General features: G+C 44.7%; 1 protein-coding gene across 5 annotated transcripts in view; it reads right to left on the bottom strand.

Annotated features, from left to right (window-relative positions):
* Nucleotides 1-20,886, bottom strand: part of ASAH2 (N-acylsphingosine amidohydrolase 2) — an 81,561-nt gene extending 60,675 nt beyond the window's left edge. For 2 of the 5 annotated variants that reach the window (XM_070432776.1, XM_070432772.1), the window contains exons 1-2: nt 6,253-6,314; nt 1,741-1,855 (exon numbers count right to left, since the gene is read on the bottom strand). The gene's annotated coding sequence lies outside the window, so the exon portion shown is untranslated. Of the gene's footprint in view, nt 1-1,740; nt 1,856-6,252; nt 6,315-20,697; nt 20,714-20,868 lie in introns of those variants that run through there. The other 3 variants (XM_070432774.1, XM_070432775.1, XM_070432777.1) reach the window with 3 other exon arrangements.
* Nucleotides 20,887-22,349: the final 1,463 nt, after the last annotated feature.

The following is a 22,349-nucleotide window of genomic DNA, read 5'->3' as shown; positions in this document are numbered from 1 at the left end:
TTGGCAACAAACAATGGTGTGTAGTACAGCCCAGACAATTTTTTTTTGTTTCAATTTGACTTAATTGACAAGATAAAAGATTAAGTCTCACAAATTTTCTATAGAGTCCACATTTACAAATCTGAAACTTCAAATTTCTTTCAAAATACTTTCTAAAATGTGGCAACACTGAGCCAGCATTCCCATTTGCCAAAAGTTCCAAAACTTGGTAGGTGCTGTTCTTTTTAGATGGTGCATGCCTTCTCCAACTTGCCATAGCCCCTACCCCATGGGTCTTGTATATCTAAGTTACTACCTGGTCTTTGTAGTCATTTTATTTTGCAACCCCTGGACTAGAGGTTAAAAATCAGTCACCCAGCAAACACTTCAGAGGAAGGGCTGAGCTGGGAATGGACAAGGAGACTGAAACGTCTTCCTAAACTTCCTGGTTATTGGTAGACTTTCCTCATCCATATGGCACCACGACCACCATCAAGATCAGCAGTAGGAACAACTTTAAATTTAGGGCAGAACAAATTAGTTCTGCATCTGGGTCCCAGGTTTCACTGACAGCCCCCAGAAGTCAGGAAGCACATCTAAGATATGCCTCTGAAACTGATGATCCAAAGAGGTTTATTAGTCATTAGCTATTGTTTCAGTAGCAAACTTCAAACCCAGTGCACCTAGTTCTTGCTCTAAACTTTGGTTTCTGTAAGCCTTTCTGTTTAGCTGAGACAACTTCTGTACAAAAAGGGCAATAAAAAAAAAATGGATGACGGACAAGTAGACCTCCCAACCCCGGATCATCTACAGGCACATTCTATATGTAAAAAAGGTAGTCATGTGGCTGGAGCCTGTGTAACAAACAACAAAATCATACTTTTTTTTGCTAGTTTTTCTCTGGTGACTGATCACCACTACCAGCCTTTGCACAAGTCAACAGCAGCACTTGATTTAACATCAGAGTTTCCACCTCTTACTCAGGTTTCAGTGATGTGTTTCACCACTCTTACTTTGTTGCCAGAATTACTGCCAACATATCACAATTCTTTTTGAAGCCATTAGTACTATTTATTTCTCATAATGATTAAACTCTGATTTCAAACATTAAAGCAAATGTCTTGTCTGCTTCAGAAGGCAAATGGACCAAGAATTACATTTTAAAGGAATATACATTTCCTTATGGTTCCCACTTAATCTAGCATAATCCTAGAACAGCGTTTTGCAACCTGTGGGCCGCGACCCCTTTGGGGGTTGAACGACTCTTTCACAGGGGTCGCCTAAGACCATCGGAAAAGACATATATAATTACATATTGTTTTGTGATGAATCACTATGCTTTAATTATGTTCAATTTGTAACAATGAAGATACATCCTGCATATCAGATATTTACATTATGATTCATCACAGTAGCAAAATTACAGTTATGAAGTAGCAACGAAAATAATTTTATGGTTGGGGGTCACCACAACATGAGGAACTGTATTAAAGGGTCTCAGCATTAGGAAGGTTGAGAACCACTGTCCTAGAAGGTCAGTGATGAGGCTCTAATGAGAAAACAGCAAGCCACTTGTCACATCTTTACCATGCTGAAGTGCCTATTGCTCAAGACTGTGAAAGAAAAAAGTAATGATATGGCAAAATGGGTTTCCAAAGCTAAGAAAATGGGGTGGAGGTTTGGGGTTTCATCAAGATCTCTGAGGCAATGGATGACTCAAGATCCATCCCTCCCTCTCCAAGAAAATAGAGTCATTCTTACCTTATTCAACCCCTCAAAAGACTTCTTGCATCCAGGAAAGCAAATGGTGGTCCAAATTCTTGTTCCCTTCCCCTTGCACGTTGCTCAGCTAAGACTTCTCAGCACTTTCTGATGCCTACAGAGGAAAGATCTTTCACAGTGACGTCCCGAAGAGTTCAAGTTCTCATTATCGTAACTTTGTGGGCTGGGTACAAGGATAAGATTAAAGTGTATTGATAACAAAAGGCTTACACACACTCTCTCCTGGGGCAGCCTAACACTGAGGTAGAGTTGCAGAAGGCCTGCAGGGCTGAAGGTCAGATCTATGCAATGTATATAAGCTGGAACAGGAAGGAAGGCAGGAAGGCAGGAAGGCAGGAAGGAAGGAAGGAAGGAAGGAAGGAAGGAAGGAAGGGAGGGAGGGAGGGAGGGAGGGAGGGAGGGAGGAAGGAAGGAAGGAAGGAAGGAAGGAAGGAAGGAAGGAAGGAAGAAAGGGAGGGAGGGAGGGAGGGAGGGAGGGAGGGAGGGAGGGAGGGAGGAAGGAGCACCTGCTTTATTTACCACTGGGCACTCAAACACATTAGGGTGGATTAGAGTGGGCTATGGGTCCCACTGGGCAATATTTACACTGATTTCAGAACAGAAAACCATTTTTAATTTTTAGATTTTCATCTGTAAGAAGAATGCAAAATTCTAGATTAACTAAGAATGTGAATAATTATAGACAACAGAGTAAGAATGCTGTGCAATCATTAAAAATTATATTGAAGGAAAGCGGGGAAGGGTAGGTGGATGGAAAGAGATCAACCAAAGAACTTGTATGCATATAGGCATAACCCATGGACACAGACAGTAGGGTGGTGAAGGCCTGGGGTGGGGTGGGGGTGGGGTGGGGGTGGGGTGGGGGAGAGGGGCAGGCTAGAAGGGGCCAATGGGGGGGAAAGGGGGACATCCATCATACTTTCGACAATAAAGATTTAAATTTAAAAATTATATTGAAGGAAAAACAATGACATGAAAAATTACTAATAATATTAGATGATTTTAAGTTTATAAACATTTAATCCCATTTGTGTCAAGTAGACATTACTTATATAGGTATGGTCCAAAAGACTAAAAGAAAGTACAGCAAAATGTTAAGAAGTAATTATATGGTGTTAAGATTATGGATGGGTTTGGGTTTTTTTCCCCCCCCCACCTTTTGGCTCTTGGTATTTTCTGTAATAGCCATGTAGCACTTTTGTAAAGGGAAAATAAAATGTTTACCTCCTCTTGGAGAATATATATCATCTAACAGCGTGAAGTTAAACAGTGGCCCAGAAGAGACAAAGAGAGCGAGAAGGAGGCCAAAGCCCTCTGCTTTGCCAAGTAAACCCAACCTGTCCAGGAAGCACTTTGAAGATGACACAGGCCACTTAATTCCTGGCCGAGTTTGGTCCGTCCCTCATTTATTCCAGCTAATAAATGAGGCAGGAATGAAGGACTTAGAATCTAAACACTTTGCAAGCCCCTAATGAAATGCAGGATCTAGGCAATGATCATCCACGGCTGGCTGCTTATGTCACCAAAAGAGAGACGAGCAGGTATCGCAAGCCTCTGAGTGGTGCACACAAACCTCTCAAGTATTCTGATTAAACCCAAATGAAATCAGTCTCTAGCTCTAAGTGCCTCTTTATAGGAAATACAAAATATGGGGGAATACGTCAGAGGATAATGCGGAGACACAGGAAGCAAAACCCAGACTGTGAGAGACTCTCTAAGACAAGTGACCCAGGTCCTTTAACAAATACATTGGAAGTGGAGAGGGAGAGAAAGAGCAGAAAGTGGAGAAGGGGGAGGGCAGGGGGAAGAGGAGGGAGAGAGAGAGAGAAGGAAAACAGGAGGAGGAGAAAGACTGGAGGGGAGAACAAGGCGGGGGGGAGGGGGGAAGAGGGGCCAGGAAGCTACAGATTAAAAGAAGCTGAAGAAACATCAATCAACTGCATGTTGTAAGCACTAAACCACCATTATCTGGAACTTGATTCAAACAAACTGTTTTTAAAATTATGAGACAATTGGGAAAATTTGAACACCAACTAGATATTTGATGATATTTAGGGGTTACTGCTTTAAATATTAGTGTAATAATGATATTTTATTAGACTTTTTAAAAAAAATCCTTATCTTTTCGATACATTCTGAAACCAATAAAAATAAAAAGGTGCAAAACTCTGATCGATGGATGGATATATAGGTGGATAGATGATGGACAGATGGAAGGACAGATGGATGGGGAAAAAAGCTTTGTTTAATATGCCAGTGGACGGGAGAGAGTGGGTTAAAAGCACTGTGGAAAGTATTGTAGAGAGCTTCACTCTCCACTCTTTTTAAACCCAGCTAGGGTGCACAGGCGGACCCCCATGTGCCGACAGTCCCAGACGTGTTTGAGGTTCTGCCTTTCACAAGCCCTAGTGTGAGACTCCCATTCAGAACTGAGCCACTGGGAAGAGAGGCAGGGCCTGGGACGTGGAGGTTACTGGTTTGGATCACGGCAGCGGGACTCTGCTGGCAGCGTGGTGGCTGCTTCTGGATGCCGCAGCTGCTTCCTTATTCCATGACCGTGACAAGGCAGCCCACCCCTTAGCAGCTCCGTTCCCCAGTTCACATTGGGCAGTTGTTCCTAGAAGCTCAACCTCGATTCCCTGTCTTTGGCCTTCACAACGGGTCTGCAAGTGTTCTCTTTCCACCGATAAACCTCTTTCTCCTTAAGCTAGTTGGAGTGGATCCTGTTATCTCCAGCTAAGAACGCACCCAAGCGACCCCTCAGCAAAGTGGGCAGCGGACCTCCTTTAGGGGAGGGTATGCTTTCCGGTGGCTGGGCACTGTGTATCCCTCGCTGCCTCTGGGAACATCTGTAAAGCTAAGTGATGAGCAGTCTGGCACAATAAATTTTCATTAGGGCCAACAAGGGCTACCCTGGTGATACATTACCACCTCCTGGGTTTTGTGCAGGACTGGAAAATTCCTGGGAACCCCAAAGCAGTTCCACCATCAGTTGACTATGTATAGAATCATCTTTTCACTGGCCTCAGTTGAATCTTCACCTCAAACCACAAATAAACAACAGATGAAAGAAGGGAGTCCCTTCTGTTCCAAGCTGGAGAGAGTTTCTTGTTACCCCCCTTCTGCACCTGTGCTATGCCGAGCCTGGGGGTGTGACGAGGCGCCGTGCTTCACTGCAGGTGGGAGCCCAAGTGAAGGGAGGGCTCAGCTCCACAGTGGCCTGGACCGGCTAGGCAAGGCAGGAAGATGGCGCAGGACAGAGGAGCACACCAGGGCTCTTCTCCCCCTGGGGACTCACAAAGTCCAGGTTCCCAGCAATCCTGATGTTCTGCTTTCCTCCAAGGACAGGAGAGATCGACTACTCAAGGGCTACAGTTTCTCTCCCCAAATTTATCCCAGTCCTACCTCCAACACAATGGGCAAACTGATAAAGAGAGACGTTGAGGCTATTGGAAGGCCTGGAATTTGCAATCTGAAGATTGAGGCTTTTTTCCTCAGTGACCTTCATTTTCCTCATTGCAAACAAAAACAAAAAACAAAAAAAGGGCAGACTAACAACCCTGGCCAGTGTGGCTCAGTTGGCTGGAGCATCGTCCAGTACACGAAATGTTGTGGGTTCCATTCCTGATCAGGGCACATACCTAGATTGCAGGGTTCAATCCCTACTTGGGGCATGTACAGAAGGCAATTGATCAATTTCTCTCATCTCTCTTTCTCTCTCTCTCTCTTTCTCTCTCTCTCTCTCTCTCTCTCTCTCTCTCTCTCTCTCTCTCTTTCTCTCTCATTAATAAAAACACATCCTCAGGTGAGGATTAAAAAATTTGGATTTGCACAACTTCCTTAATTCTCTACTGTTAGATACCCAGTGTGCCAGTGTGGGGCTACAGAACCTTTGCAGAGTATTTGGAGATTATTCTCTGATGATTTATCTTTTTCCAAAACCATAGACAAGAATTTATTGCATTTGGCAGTGACAAATTTGACCTGTTTGCCATACAAGATGACGAAGGCAGATTGGGGGAAAGCAGGCTGCAGCTTCATTTATCATTATTTCAGGGACAGGGTGACAATAGTGTTTGATGTAATTCTTCCCCTCTGCATAAATCTCAGAGGCTTAGTATCTCCCACCTGCACTGGGCACTGTGGGAAAAGTACCACCCTGTCCATTGATAGAACTTGGAAAAGAAAGGACCAAGAGAAGCAGAAAGCAACATGCTTGCATCACAGTCCGGCCTGACTGGATGTTCTCTCTGGCCAGTAGGGGACAGGATGTCCTCAGTGGAGCTTGACATGAAAGTATTTGTCTTTCTTATACTGGGCAGGACCAAGCCTGAGGAAGAACAGTGCTTGCTGAGAACTGTTCTTTTCCGTGCCTGGAGCAAGTGACTTGCAACCATTCACAGAGGATCCCTCACTAGACCAGCTAAAAAGCAAAAGGGGAAGAGGATCAGGCCATCCCCATGCTGGAGAGCAAATGCATGCATTTCTCACCTTCTCTGCAGCTGCAATATGTTCAACTCGTCCCCAAGGACAATCCACTTAAGATGCAGGAGGAAAAGAAAAACATTCTTGCTCATATGTATCCACCTGAAGAGATAACACATAACATCCTGGGCATGTCATTGATTTGGGATGATGATAAGGGTTAGGAGGCATCTGAAATGCCCACACTCAAAGGGTACAGCCAATGTACCCTGTGTGAAGGCCAGGACTGAGCCTCGATGTGAACCAAAAGCTGAGCAGGTTTTGGGTCTTGAGGGACTGAGGTTAAAGTATGGAGTTACCACCCAAGGTTGGTGCATTCTCCAGGAATCGAAGGGCCAGCCTAGGAAATCCATGAGCTAAATAAAGCTAGAGCTCAATGATGGGTGGAAACCATGCAGGAATCCCAAGCTTGCAGGAGCCAAAGGCAGGATCCAACTCAAATATGGAGCCAAGACAAAGTCAGGCAGGGATGGAATCTAGGCTAAAGCAGATGAGGCAAAGAACAAAGAAGTTGGTGGTCTTGGGCAAAGACCCAAATCACCTACAGGTACTATTTGTGACTCCATTAAATGTGTCAGTAGATTAAAGAGACTCGCATGGGTTGGGCTAGCTAATCACACCAAGACATGAAAGACAACAACTTATTGAGCTATTACTGTGCGGACACATATCAAGCCAGGGCAAAAAGGATAGCCATCTTTTTAAAAATAATAAAAAATAAAATCAAATAAACTTATAGAACTCTTTTGTGTCTTCCAGACATTGTTATGCTAACATTATATGAATTCACTCATTTGATATTTAAGGATGATACTATTCCTATCCCCATTTTACCTTTAAGTTAAAAAGCAAACAAGACAGAGGAGCATCCATCAGACCATCAAACCTCAGAGGGAAGGTAGGGGAGGGTGGGGGTAAGAGGGTGAGATCAACCAAAGGACTTGTATGCATGCATATAAGCCTAACCAATGGACACAGACACCAGGGGGGTGAGGGCATGAGCGGGGGGAGGAGGGCAATTGGGGGGATAAGGACACATATGTAATACCTTAATCAATAAAGAAAAAAAAGCAAACAAGTGAGTCAGAGAGAAGTAAAACAAAGAACCGATCATACTGCCAGTAGGAGACCAAGCTGGATTCAAAACCAGATCCTGTGCCTTCAGAAGCCTCTCACTTAACCATCAGCTACACTATGCATCACAGCATCTGCCCTTTACTAGTATGAATATGCCTGATAGCCTTACAGTAACAATAAAATAACGCCTACAATGTAGTAAAAAACACAACCCTCATAGTAAGAAGAAATCAAATACTGAGAGTCAGGGACTGTGAGAAGAGGTAAGGATTGTTCCGACATCACCTAGTTTGACCCCTCTGTCATAGAGACAAAGTGAAGTTACTTGCCCAAGGTCACTGTGATGGAGACTGGCAGTGCTCATCCATATCTGGTCCTCCGCTCCTTTGTGGGCATACAGGAAGGGCATCAGCTCCCTGGCAGTTACTGGTCAATGGGCTGTGTGTGCAGTGACATGTGTTATTCCGGGACTGAAGTATTTGAATGTGGAGGCATTTGAGAGGGGGTGTGAGCTCTTTGTGATATCTCTTCCTCTGCTGTGTTGACCCTGATAACTTCATGTCCTAGATGATACGTGACAAGATCCCTGAGTCACCACTTCGAAGAAATCTACCTCAGGGCGTCATCAGACCAGAGTATACTTTGCATAAACAAGAAATAAATGCTTATGTGTTAAGCAACTGAGATTTAGAGAGGATTTCTGATTACCTCAGCAAGCCCCCCACCCATCCTCATTAACATAGTCACCTGATTAACTCCAGCTAATAAAGGTGACTCCTTAGCTAAATTATAAATCTCCTTTTAAAATTTATTTCAGTTCCATAAATTCCACAAATCAAATGGTTTTTATTTCTGGGTAACCACATGCAGAAAGATGAAAACGGAATTAATTAATTATATTAATTTCAAAATATACTAAAATCTCTCTAATTCAGAGGTCACATTTTATGCAATCTCAACTCTAAGACATAGTTAAAAATGAGAAATAAATATTTAAAAACCCAGAAACTTATTAAATAAAGTCCCTGCTTTTTATACCACATGAGAGACTCAAGTCCATGGAGAAGTTGGTGACTTTTTATTCACATGAAGCAGGTACACAAGTAGCAAAAGTTATAACTTAAAGAGACTCACATGAAAATGACTCATGACAATAATCAGTGGTCAGAGTGACAACTTGAGTCGTTTTTAACAATCCCTAAGACAGCAGAAGAATGTGTAAAATAATTTGAAAGAATTTTCCTCCAAGATTTTTTATTTTTAAGTTCAGAGTTTAAAAAGAAAGAACTCCAACTTTTAAAGCTGTCAAAAATATGAAGAGGAAGATAGAGACAAAGATAACTAGACTAATCCATTTCAAAATGCTACCATGTTTTCCTTGAGGTGGGATTTGGGGATTTGATTGTCTGTATTTTACTTTACCTATTTAATTTTTCTGTAATAATTATGTATTAGTTCTGTGGTAAAAGCTAATTTTTTTTAAGGATGATTGCAGGATATGAAAAAGAGGCATGGAATAAATACTTTAATTCTCCAACTAGGCTTTAAAAAAAAAAAAAAAGGAGGCTAAAGTCTGCTAGCCCATTGTTACGCATCGTCAATTGAAGAATAGCCACTACTAAAAATAGAGTTTCTGTTTCTTTCCGTGGCTACAAGAGACAGACTGTGCTCACTTCAGACTCCATCTTGGTTGAACTCGTCCGTCAGTGGTATGATTATCTGGGAGGTGTAGGAATAATGAGGCCTCAACTAATTTAGTCAGAGCCAAGTTCTGCCTGCTTATGCATTTCACTAATGAGAAAACAGGCTGAGCTGCCTTTTCATGTTCCGGGCAGCTGAACCTTGGATGCCCCGTAAGAGATAAAGACTCTTCTGAATTAGATAATTATATTGGTATTTACATAAGAGAACTGATACCACCAGGTGGCAGAGAGCTGTGCTACACCAAGTTGCTACACCTGCTGCCTCATAAACTAGTCCAAAGGTAAAGGCACGATTGAAGACTAGCATTTTTTCCATGCCTATGTATTAATTTCAGGGTTGATATGTTCAAAAGATGTAGCTACTGGTTCAGCCTGAGCACTGACCAATTAGAACAGATGCCAGGGTAAACAGCTGGCATGGCTGTACCAGTGCCTTCCTGCCGAACATCAGCCCACCTTGGTGAGTTTCTTTTTAAAACCTGGAATTATGAATTGTCTGAGGGGTTTCTTTTTTTCAGAGACTCAATCATTGAATTATAAGCATTATAAGTAGAATGAATAGTCATTTAAAAAAAAGGCCCTCCAATCTCACCTCACACTGCTAAAAATATTATTTCAATCCATCATGAAAGTGACAGGCTACCCATTGTGGATTTATGTAGACCTTATAACACCACTAAAGGGAAAAAAAACAAAAAAAAAATCTGAAACCTGGCGTGATGCTCTTGACAAGCCTTCCAGTTCTGCTGGGGGAGGAAACTTCTGGCCAAACCACAGTTTCTGCCACAAAAAAACTGAATTATGAGCTGAAAACAAACAAACAAACAAACAAAAACCGTCTTTCTCCAGCTTAGGCAGGTTATAAGCCAAATTATCCTTGAAAGCCCTTTGCAAGGAGAAAAAACAAACTCAATTTGCAGAGGAGAAAAATGAAACCATGAGCAATGCTTAAAATCTTACCCAGGCTGCCTCCCTCACACGCATATCGAAGACAGAAGTAAATAAGTGGGGTACATTGGTCAGCCCCTCTCCTACATGTGGGGTGCTTTACAGCAGGTAAGTAGCTGCGTGGAACCTGCAGATGTCTGCGACGGAACCAACCGCACGGATGCGATGGCAAAGAACAGTGGGTGTCGAGGAGACAATAGGGATCAGTGAGGACTGCAGCAGCCAGACAGTGTGTGCCAATCGGAAGGGGGCAGCCACCACTCGGTGCCATGAGGAAATGAAGGCCCAATGTTGATGACTCTTTCCATTTTTTAATGGAAAGTCAGAAAAATAGGTATTTATCTAAAATGTCTTGATTTTCAAATGTAGGCAAACAAATTTTTTTTTAAAAAATCTATTTATCATTTAGGTCAAAACTATGTGTGACCAACTGTCCAGGCCACAAGTTGCAACCTCTTCTTTTAATCCATTGCTTCCTTCAGAAATATTTTCTGAGCATCAGTGGAGTAGTAGATACTATGCTGCACCTAAAGGATACAGGTCATAAGACAAAATTTCTGCCTTCACAAAAAAACCTTACAATCGAGCCCTGGCCAGTATTTCTCAGTGGTTAGAGCATCAGACCTTGCAGTGAAGGGTCTTGGGTTCAATTCCCAGTCAAGGGCACATACCTGGGTTGCAGGTTCCACCCCCAACCCCAGTGGGGCCATATGTGGGAGACAACCAATCAACATTACTCTCTCCTTCTCTCTCTCTCTCTCTCTCTCTCTCTCGACCACTCAACCTCTTTCCTCCCCTTCCACTCACTCTAAAAACATCAATGGAAAAATATCCTCCTGTGAAGATTAACAACAACAACAAAATCTTAATGTGTGACAGAGATAATTCACAAATAATTATAATACTGGACTATTCATTCCTCTGTGATACGTAACAGGGAACCCTAACCCAGACCTGAAGGGAGTCAGAAATGGCTTTGCCAAATAAGTAATATTTAAGACCAGAAGGGTAGCTCTTAAATTAATATGTCAGTTAGCTTTGGCAACATAACACCCCATTTCAAAACTTAATAGCTTAAAATAACCACTCGTTTTGCTCATGATTCTGTAGGCTGGCAATTTGGCTGGGCCCAGCTGGATAGTTCTGCTGATCTGGGACCTGTGAGTATATCCACAGAGAGCTGCTGGGTGGTTGGGGTTGGCTGGGAGCTGCTGGTGTAGCATGGCCTCTGCTGGGAGAGCTGGTCTCTGTTCCCCATGTTCTCTCATTTTCCAGCAGGCTGGCCCAGGGCTGTTCACAGGGGGCTGGGTAACCTTCCAAGGGAATGAGTGGAAACATACGAGCCTTTTAGAGGTCTAGACTCAGACCTGGCACACAGTAACTTCCACTGCACTGTGTGGAAGCAAGTCCCAGGGCCAGCCCAGACTCAGGGGAGGAGGAATGGTCCCCACCTCTTGAGAGGAAGTCACATTGCAGGAGGTGTGGGTTCAGGGAGGGGTGGAGAACTATGGCCATTTTGACAATCTCTCTCACCAGAGGAGAATCGCGCGTGCAAAGGCCTGAAGGTAAGAGAGAGTAGATGGAGTTGGCACCATTGTTTGGTATGAAAGGAACAGAGAAGGCCAAGGGGGAACTAAGGAAAGACATGACAAGTGTGGTCAGAAGAAGCCAGATTGTGAAGGACCTACCATGTATGCAGCCCAGAAATAGAAAGATTAAAGAGTAAAAAAGCTTTCTCTCTTATGTGAGGAATATAAGACAGGTGCCAAATAAACATAGAATATAATGCAAGGTTGAATATAAGCATCCTAAATAAAATGCTCTGGGGGCTCAGAAGAAGGAGATAACATATTTAGTTTGAAAAATGAGAGAAAGCTTCATGAAGGAAGTAGAATGCAAGCTGAACTTTGAAGAACAAAACGATTTTGCATGTAGAGATATAAGGGTGGAAGTCTCAGTATTAAGTACAGGGGAAGGGAAGCCCAAACTATCTACTAGATATATAAAAGCCTAAGTGACTTGCCAACTGGCATACCGGTCAGTAGCTATGATGCGCACTGACCACCAGGGGGCAAACACTCAATGCAGGAGCTGCTGAGCTGTGGTGACTTGGCAGCTGTGGTTTTCTGGTGATGCACCCAGAACCAGAGAGGAAGAAATCCTCGGGGGATGTTGGAGAGATGGTTTCAGGCTGATCCCATAGGCCAGACAGAGGGAACCCACTTGTGCATGAATCCATGCACCAGGCCTCTAGTGGTTGGCAAAGAGTTTTGTTTGTTTGTGAGGTTTGGCAGAACTGAGGGCAGCAGTGCTTCATCAATTTTGATCTTGACCTCCTAAAAGATGATGTTCATATGTGACGCTCTCCCACATTCATATCCTGATGATGCCAGAGCTGAGACAGCACATGGTGTTACATAAGCTCATCAGACCTCTGGTCATTACCTCACCCTCTCCCGCCCATTGTGACACTGAGTTTGAGAATCACGAACGTAAGTTTTCCTAGGGTAGCAATGAAAGAAGCAGCTGAGAAGATAAGTTAGGTTCTCAAATGCCAGGCTGATGAATTTTAACCTAAGGAAGGCAGTAAAGAGCCCCAGAATGTTTCTGAGTACAATAAATACATACATTGAGGTGATTTTGCAAACATACATCTGACAAAAGTGAGAAAAAAATGCAACAGAGAGAGGCTGAAAGAGAATGTTTCTTTTTTATCCCCTGGCCATGGCAGGCATCACTAATCAATCCAGGGACTTTTTCTAGGGAATCTCAGATACAGCCTCTGAATTCTTCCTAACTAGTGTTCTACTGGTACAGAAGAAGGTGGAGTTGACAGGCAAATGGGAACCTAAAGGCTGCCCTGAGGCTAGAGACAGGCAACCATTTAAGAGGTGAGAGCCCATTGGGGAGGGAAGCAGAGCCAACGTGGCTTGTAGAAATGAAAACAGGGAACACTTGAGAAGTGTGAGTGAAGTATGGGGTTTGACACGGGTTCAGTTGGGAGCTGAAGAAGAGGAGAAAACCAAATATCATTCCAGCTTTTTTAAGATTGGAGGGAACTGTGGTACCAATAAGCAAGAAAAAGGAAACTTGGGAAAACAAACCAATTGTAAAGGTTAGAAGAAATGGATTCAGCTTGAGTGTTGGGTATAAACACCAGGCCTAAAAGCATTGGAATGAGGGCTGAAGCTAAAACAAAAACCTCACATAGCATTTCTGCCAAGATTCCAGCAACACTGAAAAGACTGCATATGGGAGAGAAACTCCTGTTTCCCCTAAAAATGCAATATCGTTCAAAATTCTTGGCAAAACCCAGAATAGGAAACAAGGTGAAAAAGTGATTGGCAAAGAGTTTTGTTTGTTTGTGTGGTGTTTTGTTTTGTGGTGTGTGTGTGTGTGTGTGTGTGTGTGTTTTGCATAAGAAACCCTAGGGAGAAATGACTCCTGCGTTGCATATGGGTCAGAACCGCACAAGTTGAAACCTGAAGTTTCCTACTCCACCTCCCAACGTCTGCTCTGTGTGAAGCTCAGAGTTAATGAAATACCTGAAAAACTTGATCTAATTATGAAACCCATGCTCTTGCTACCTCTACCTTGAGATCATTTTTCACCCAACAAAAGTGGGAACCCAGGTTCATTGGAGAGGAGCTAAATTTCCATTGCAGGGATGTAATAAAGAATTATAACTTAGAGTATGGGTTCCGGATTAACATATCCTTGAGTTCAAATCCCAACACTGCCCTAACCTGAGGATGTCACTTAACTTCTCTATGCACCTATTTACTCATCTGTAAAATGGAAAGAGTAATAGTATTCACATCTTAAAGTTGTTGTGAGGATTGAGAAATACATGGTACAATGCACTCAATTATTAAATATGATTGCTTCACAATTACCCTTACTCTTTTTTGTATAGGCCCTCTTTCAAATGCTAATGATTAATTCCCCTTATACATTAATATAATGCATGGGGAGTTCTCACATTTTCAAAAAGAAAAATTTCCTTCCGCTTAGCATAAGTAGATGAGAAACTTCAAGAACCTGCTTATGAATGAATGACTTCTATGATGGGAATTCTTAGAGACTTCCCCATTCTTTGAGAGGACATAAGGTAATGCTAGCCATAATGTTAATCTGCTGTGAGATGTCAGTCTTACACAATCTCCTCATATATGAAGTTAGGAAGATGGACTTCAACAAACGATCTTCCACGTGTGCATATGCCAATTTCTTGTTTCTTCTTCTACCAACCCAACAAGGCATTTTAGAAGTAGAGCATTCTTTCACTTCAGCTCCAAAGACTTATTTATGAATTCTTCCTTTTATTAATACAGTAACATAAAGATAGGGCTCTGGGGTTAAATTAGCATTATACAGGGATCTGGCCATTTAGGAAAGTATGGCCTGGCCTTAAAAGGAGACCTGGCTGGAGTCCTCCCCATTTGCAGCCTCTAGATTTGTTCTGCCAAGTAAACCTGATCCTGGGTCTATTGTAATGTTCTACCACAAGACAAAATAGTTTCTTCCTAAGGCTATTTTTTCTCCTAATATCCTACCCAGAACATGGTTTCTTTATCAAAGACTTTTCTGCAGCAAGTATTGGCAGTGGTGTGTGGCTAAATCTTTAACAGCTGAATCTCCAGGAATAAAAAGCTCTTGCGTGTCACATTTGCCAATTTCTGTGGTGTAACTACTCTTACCATGGCTGATTTCAGGCTACCATAGGCAGTCACTGAAAGTAAAGTTGGGAAGATCTGTGTACAATTGGTTCCAATGAACTGATAGGAACTTTCTTCAACACACAATTGTCACTGCACAAACCACCTCCTAAGCCACCAAGTTTAGTCTCAAGTATAGTCTCAGATGTCAGTCCTGTCCCTGGAGACAATGTGGAGCAAGAATTGAGGCTGGATCCTTCAGGTGACTGTTGAAACCCTATCTAGATGGTACACATTACTTTGTTTTGTATCATAAATCAATTTTGAGGGTTTTCTTTACGCCACTTGCTCTTCCCAGCCCAGGGTAGCCTGCAAGAGCAATCAGGAAATGTGGGTGCAATGAAAACAATGTTGAAAACAGTCCCAGGAGATTCTCTGAGGCCCTTTAGGGACCTCCTTTCTTGGCAGAATCCCAAGAAGCTCAGGTTACCTTCCTGAGCAGACATTGAAATTCTCCTTCCAAGTCACCAGTGCCGTTCTCTGCACTGCCCTCTTGTGGAGTCACTAGCCACTGCAGTCTGGGGATGACTAACCCCTGATGACCTTCTTTCCTTCTTTTCAAATATCTTACTGGCGCTGACGCTGTTCTCAGTAAGGTATGAGGAAAGCCTCATGAACCGTGGGGCCCCACCTTTTGGGGGAAATGTGGGACAAATTCCCTCATGCTGAATGGGAGGATAGCTAGATAGCACAACTTAGAGCCACAGCCAAAGTGTCCCTTACTGCAGGGAGCCTGGGTGTCAGGGTTCCATCTCTTTAGGGTGACCTCCAATTTAATGTTAATGATATGGGTTGACTCTTATCCTCCTGTTTTGGAGTCTTGTTTGTTTGTTAATCATCACCTGAGGATATTTTCCCATTGATTTTTAGAGAGAGTGGAAGAAAGGGGGAGTGAGGGAGGGTGGGGAAGAGAGAAAGAGAGAGGGAGAGAGAGAGGGAGGGAGGGAGGGAGGGAGGGAGAGAGAGAGAGAGATTCATCTGAGAGAGACACGTTGATTGCTTGCCTGCCTCATGCACCAGGGATTGAACCTGCAACCGAGGTATGAGCCCTTGACCAGAATCGAACCTGAGACCCTTCAGTCTGTGGGCCAATGCACTGAGCAAACTGACTAGGGCCTGTTTTGGAGTCTTGATCCTGGGGATGGATAACTGGTCATCTCAAAGATTTGATTACCTTTTTTTCCCCAAGCGAACCCATTCAACCCTGATGCTAGGAGGACTTCCAGTGCCTGCTCCAGGACGTGATCCAAATTAGTTTGGTTCTTTTCCTCCCTCTCACAGTGAATGTGCGCTAGAGATTTGATCTGATCTCTGTGTTTCTCACCTACTGTTGACATGACCTTGCCTCTTGGCAAAGAAGCAGACTCTCCGAGGGGACGATGAGGAGACTGGCAAAGCTCTCACCACAGAAAGGCTTTGGAGAGGTGCCTACTCGGAAGAGCCTTCAGAGCCAGCTCCTGGCAGCTCTGCTTTAAGCCCTGAGGCAAGGCTTCTGGGTATCCTTCACAGCACAACTGTTTCTTTTGGAAAAGATGATTGGATGGGGACACGCCTGTCCTCACCCTTCTACACGAATCTACTGCACAGAACTGTGGAGGCAACAGAGCAGAAGTATGTGACATTGCTGGGTAACTTGCAGAATGCTGAAAAGATGTCAATGGTCAGAACAGTGATTCCCCCTGAGTTTGCGGCTTACCCTATTTCTTCCTCTTAGCCTTGACACACTCTTCTATGCTGGTAATTCTATTTAATGGTTGTGTCTCTCACTGCAAGTCAATGTGGCGTTTGAGTCCCCTTCTATTCCTCTCAGTATCACCAGCCACCCCCGAGGTTTGCACACAGGATCCTGATTTTACAAATGAAGCTACTGAGGCTCAAGGAAGTCCACAGGGCTAATAAGCTGCAGACATAGGATTTGAACTCGCATCTTTGGATTCCAACTGCAGCGATCACATGGCCTTGACATATGATAGGTGATCACAATATGCCTGATGATGGAGGGAACGAGACAGGGTGGCCCTTGTCCCTCAGCTTCCGGGGACTGGGTCCTCGCAGAGAGCCCCTCCCCAGCTTGTGCCCACAAGGCAGGACTTCCAAGACCACATTTCCCCTGTGAGGCAGAGAGGCCAGGGCTGGGAAGCAGTGGCCTTGCTAGGATCGAAGAGAGGTAGGCCCAGGCTGGGGACAAAAACTCAGTCCCGGTTAGGAAAGCACGCCAACCTGCTCTCCTCCTCCTGTCACAAAGGTGTCCAGAGAGCATGCCCACCCCACCATTCTGCCTTGCCTCCCCCCACCACAGCTCCAGGAGAGCAGCCCCAAGGCTCTCCCCACAGCCAGCTCTGTTCTTTTCCATTCTAGACCTTTCCTCAACTTCTTCCTCTGCCTGGATACCCTTTCCCTTCTTTCCTCTGAAGAACACATACATACTCACTGCCCAGCTGGTGTGGCTGTGTGGATGAGCGTCAACCTATGAACCAGGAGGTCATGGCTCGATTCTGGATCAGGGCACATGCCCAGGTTGCAGGCTCAATCCCCAGTCAGGGGAGTGCAGGAAGCAGCCGGATCAATGATTCTCTCTCATCATTGATGTTTCTATCTCTCGCTCCCTCTCCCTTCCTCTCCCTATTATATTAAAAAAGAAGAAGAACATGTACCCACATGTCAGCATTTCAGCCCAAAAGCTACCTCCTCTCTGCTGCCTCTTCTCTGCCCTTGTGACCCTTTGATTCCCGCATCCATTGCATCCTGCAGTATGCTTGCCCAGAACCCGGTTCCTGCCTGGAATTATAGCGCCAATCACATTGAATTACTACCCCCAGTGACCACAAGAGGCGAGACAATTTCTTCATGATTTTGCCCAGCACAAGAGGAGATGGATGGGTGTTTGTTGAATGAATAAAGCAATGAGTGGTTTAGGGAAAAGAAAGCTTGCTGAGTACTTCAGTGAATAAACACTCCTCTTTGACCCTTGCCTTATGAAAACTTTGCCACTGCACACCCTGCCTTCTGGTGATTAGGCGACTAGGCAAGTACTGAATGCATCAGAGAGATCCGCCGGCTGGTTCACAGTGGGACCTGCAGGACCCTGAAGTTGTGGGGAAATAGGAAGCCTGCAGAAGGCACAAGGCCAGCAGCAGATGCTGGGCAGTCTGAGGGCAGAGGCCTTGCTGCCAGACACCTCACCTTGAGGCTAATCCATGCTAGTGGTCTTCATAAGCTTTTGCTCATGGAACCCCTAAAAGAATGTTCTACTCTCTTGCACATTTTATTTTATTTTTTAAAAATATGTTTTATTGATTTTTTACAAAGAGGAAGGAAGAGGGATAGAGAGTTAGAAACATCGATGAGAGAGAAACATCGATCAGCTGCCTCCTGCACACCCCCCACTGGGGATGTGCCCGCAACCAAGGTACATGCCCTTAACTGGAATCGAACCTGGGACCCTTCAGTCCGCAGGCCGATGCTCTATCCACTGAGCCAAACCGTCAGGCTCTCTTGCACATTTTAAAAGATGACGTCAAAAGCTTTTATATGTCTCCTAGCTGGTTTGGCTCTGTGGATAGAGCGTTGGCCTGCAGACTGAAGGGTCTGGGGTTTGATTCCAGTCAAGGGCACATGCCCGGGGTTGCGGGCTCAATCCCCAGTGGGGGCCGTGCAGCAGGCAGCTGATCAGTGATTCTCTCTCTCCATTGATGTACCTATCTCTCCCTCTCCATTTCTCTCTGAAACCAATAAAAAATATTTTTTTTAAAGCTCTTTTAGCCAAAACCGGTTTGGCTCAGTGGATAGAGCATCGGCTTGCGGACTGAAAGGTCCCAGGTTCGATTCCGGTCAAGGGCATGTACCTGGGTTGCAGGCACAATCCCCAGTAGGAGATGTGCAGGAGGCAGCTGACTGATGTTTCTCTCTCATCAATGTTTCTAACTCTCTATCTCTCTCCCTTCCTCTCTGTAAAAAATCAATAAAATATATTTAAAAAAAAAAAAAGCTCTTTTATGCTTAAATACTTGCAAAAGTTGTAGCATCTAATTCTTTGTATGTATTTTAAATACGTTTTGGGCAAAACTTTGAACAGCAAAATCGGCATGTTAAATTTACAGAAAATATCCACACCAAATCAAACTTATCAAATCAGGCCGCCCAATCAGAATTACTGTTAGAAAATATCTACTTCCTTTTCTTCCCAATAAGTATATTCCCACACACACCCTGACCTCATGATAAGCTCTCACTCCGTGGTAGTTCGAAGGCAGATGGACAAGACTCAGAGCCCTTGGCAGGTGTGGGAAGCCGAGGTGAAGTGAGACGTGGTCCCTCTCCGTTTGCCTGGCTCTCCCTCCGGAGCACTGTGTTCTGAGCTCGGCCCTTTGCATGTGGCCAGGAGATCTCTACGCGCCATGTGACACGGCGTGCCCAGCTCAGTGAGAAGTTTGTCTTTCCTTCCTGAAGCAGAACTCAGATGAGTTCTCGTGCAAAGTAAAGTGTTGGAAAGCAGTTCAAATTAAAGTTGAGGGGCTGAAAATTAATTCCCTGCGATGCTAGCTATGCCATGTGCCCTGGCAGTCTGCGGGCACCTTCACCTGCACCGCCGCATACAATGCCTTCTAGGTCCTGCCCTCACATCCCAGCTGCCCCCTTCTCAGGGGCTCGCTGTTCCCCCTCTGGCCCCCTGACCACTACTGCGGCACCTGTTCAGGCTCTGCTCACCAACCCTCTGCCTTCAGAGCCCAAGCCCCAAATTCCTGATTCTCACCACCTTCCCTTGATTCTGAAAAAACTCTATGACTCCAGGGAGAGGGGTTTGAAGGAAGTATTAAATGGGAAGATATTAATATTATGAAGGTATTCGTGAACCTGTCCAAGTTTTAAGGTAAACCTGCCAAGTTTTAAGGTAGTGCTTGTTTTTTGTTTTGTTTTGTTTTTCAATGTTAATCAGCTTAACAATAACCCACAACCGTCGGACCAACTTTGTTTTGTTTTACAAAGAGAAACTTATTTACAAAACGAAGTCTCCCATTGGGTAGAAATTTGGGCGAACCTAAGAGAAGCTATGGTCATTGGGAAGGAAATAGTCCGGGTGATTCCAAGCCAGTTTCAGACCAGTTTTGATCACTGAGCTGGGAAGCAGTCACTTGTTAAGTTGCATTCCATATTTTAAATCTGCAGGAGTGCTACCCGGGGAAATGTCCTCGGGGTCCGTTAGCTGCGTGGAGAATGCTGCAGCGCCGGAGTGGAGAAGGACTGAGACCCAGACAAACCTGACTGAAGTCCCACTGTCCTGGGAACTGCAGCAGATCCAAGTCTTTGCAGGTAGTTCTCCTCTCCTCTGCATCTCAGATATTTTTTAATCAGTCAGTAGTGACAGCTATCACAAGTGCAGGGAAGGCCCGTGTGATCCGGGCAAGTAGACTCAAAACCAGAACTGGGATGCTAGAGGTCATTTCAGGTCACGCTGCCTACACCTGAGACTAAGGCCATCGAGTTGTCAGAAAGAAAAAAGACTAGATCCACGATGCTGCTGTGTTTACTCAGACATGTGGTAAATTTGGAGACATTTTCTCTTTAAGCCTCAGATGACTCTTGCTTTCCAAAACAAGCCAGGAAAATGGATTTCTGCCACTTGACCTCACCAACTCAGCAAACAACGCTGTGAAGCAAATCTGTCTCTCTGAACATAGATGTGCAGATTGCCAGAAAGAGCAGCCAAAATATACCTCTTGGATTCCACTGTAACCGTGACATTCAAACGACCTGACATACAGCACTGGAGTCCAGACAGAATTAAGAAAACCTGCCCTTGCCATCAGAAACAGGAATGACTATGAAGAATCTACTCCCCCCTCCATCCTTAGTCCTTATTTTCATCATCAACAGCAGGCTAATACACATCGGCTCCTTCTCGGTGTCTGGGCGGGGCGGGGGATCTTGTTTGCAAACACGAACAGCCCTTGCTTTGTTCTCTCGGGAGAAAACAGAACACTAGCAATCAAAGCAGAGCTACGTACCCAGGCCTGCTGCCGCAGCTGCTCATAAAACCGCCTGTCGTTCCTCCGGCTAGCCAGGGCGCCCGACACTTTTGGATCCTCGCTCGGCCCCTGCTCCTCCGAGCAGTGCTGCAGGTTAACTCCTGGAGGCTGGAGGCTCTAGCCAAGGAAGCCAAAAGCTTGCCAACTTACCTAATTGCCTGCTGACTCACTCACGGGGCAGGACGCGCTCCAGCTGAGCCTGCTCCTGGGCGAACCCCTGCACCAGCCTTGGAAGGTCACACCTGAAGTCCATCATTTTGCACTTGCACGGACACAGCCTGCTTCTTACATGGACCTGGTTCATTTATTTCCTTCCACAGACCTGCTTCTCCTCTCTGATTTGGAAAATGTGAAATTCTTTCTCCACCACATCAGCGCCACACCGCTGAGAGGAGACTTGGCAGGACAAAGCAGCAGTGAGCTGTGAGGACCATTTTGGATGAATGAGTTAAGCCCGGGAGAGGGCATGCCCCTGATTTTCTAGAAAGGCTGTAACTCGACAAAGATAATTGATCACACATGGTCATCTTGGTAGTTTGGGGGAAGCAAATAAGAGTGTTTACATTTTTGCTGGTATCCTTCTGCGGCAAAAATCAAACATCAATCCCTGCAGTATTGCAGTATTACACGATATCACAGTATTAAAACAAATGATTACTAGAGGTCCTAGAGCAGCGGTTCTCAACCTGTGGGTCGCGACCCCTTTGGCGGTCGAACAACCCTTTCACAGGGGTCGCCTAAGACCATCCTGCATATCAGATATTTACATTACGATTCATAACAGCAGCAACATTACAGTCATGAAGTAGCAACGAAAATAATTTTATGGTTGGGTCACAACATGAGGAACTGTATTTAAAGGGCCAGAAGGTTGAGAACCACTGCCCTAGAGGGAAAGTTCAAACTTGTAACCCTTTGGGCCCAGATTAGCAGGTACCAAAGGCAGGGAAAAGAATGCAAAGACAGTTTGTTTTCTTAATATATTTTTATTGGTTTCAGAGAGAAAGGGAGAGGGAGAAAGTTAGAAATATCAGTGATGAGAGAGAATCATTGACTGGCTGCTTCTGCACGCTCCACATTAGGGATCAAGCCCATAACCCGGGCATGTGCCCTGATCAGGAATCAAACTGTGACCTCCTGGTTCATGGGTCGATGCTCAACCACTGAGCCACGCCGGCCGGGCCCAAAGACTGTTAATATTTGATCAATTCTTTGAATTCCATGTCATTCCACTGATGTCACTTGCAGAAAGCACAGAAGCCTAGAATTTCTCAAGAAAGCTAGTGTCACTTTTCCAGTTATTGGTGAATTGATTAGAATAGCAGACACCATCCTAGGGCAAGTCCCTGGTTTTCTTTAGGCCATAACAGAGTCTACTCTGGAACTCCCAGGGAAAGAGCAGGTGGGTGTAAGGCAGGGAGCAGTGGTACAGTGTCTGGGAGGAAACACACTGTTGCAGGCAGGCAGGATATAGACAGGGAACTGTGGGGGAAACTGGGGTTAGAGGGTTCCTGCCCAGGTTCCCTCTTCTTCCCACTGACTGGAGCTCCAGAGTTGCCAGCTGAGGTTTATTAGCTAATTGGGCTCCAAGGCTCTTCTACCTGGTTTTGCTCCTTCTGAACACCAGAATC

The sequence above is a fragment of the Myotis yumanensis genome, unplaced genomic scaffold, assembly GCF_028538775.1.
Source record: "Myotis yumanensis isolate MYYU_CA2020_CCGP unplaced genomic scaffold, mMyoYum1.0.hap1 SCAF_13, whole genome shotgun sequence".
Lineage (NCBI taxonomy): Eukaryota > Metazoa > Chordata > Mammalia > Chiroptera > Vespertilionidae > Myotis > Myotis yumanensis.
This window is presented reverse-complemented; position numbering and strand designations above follow the sequence as displayed.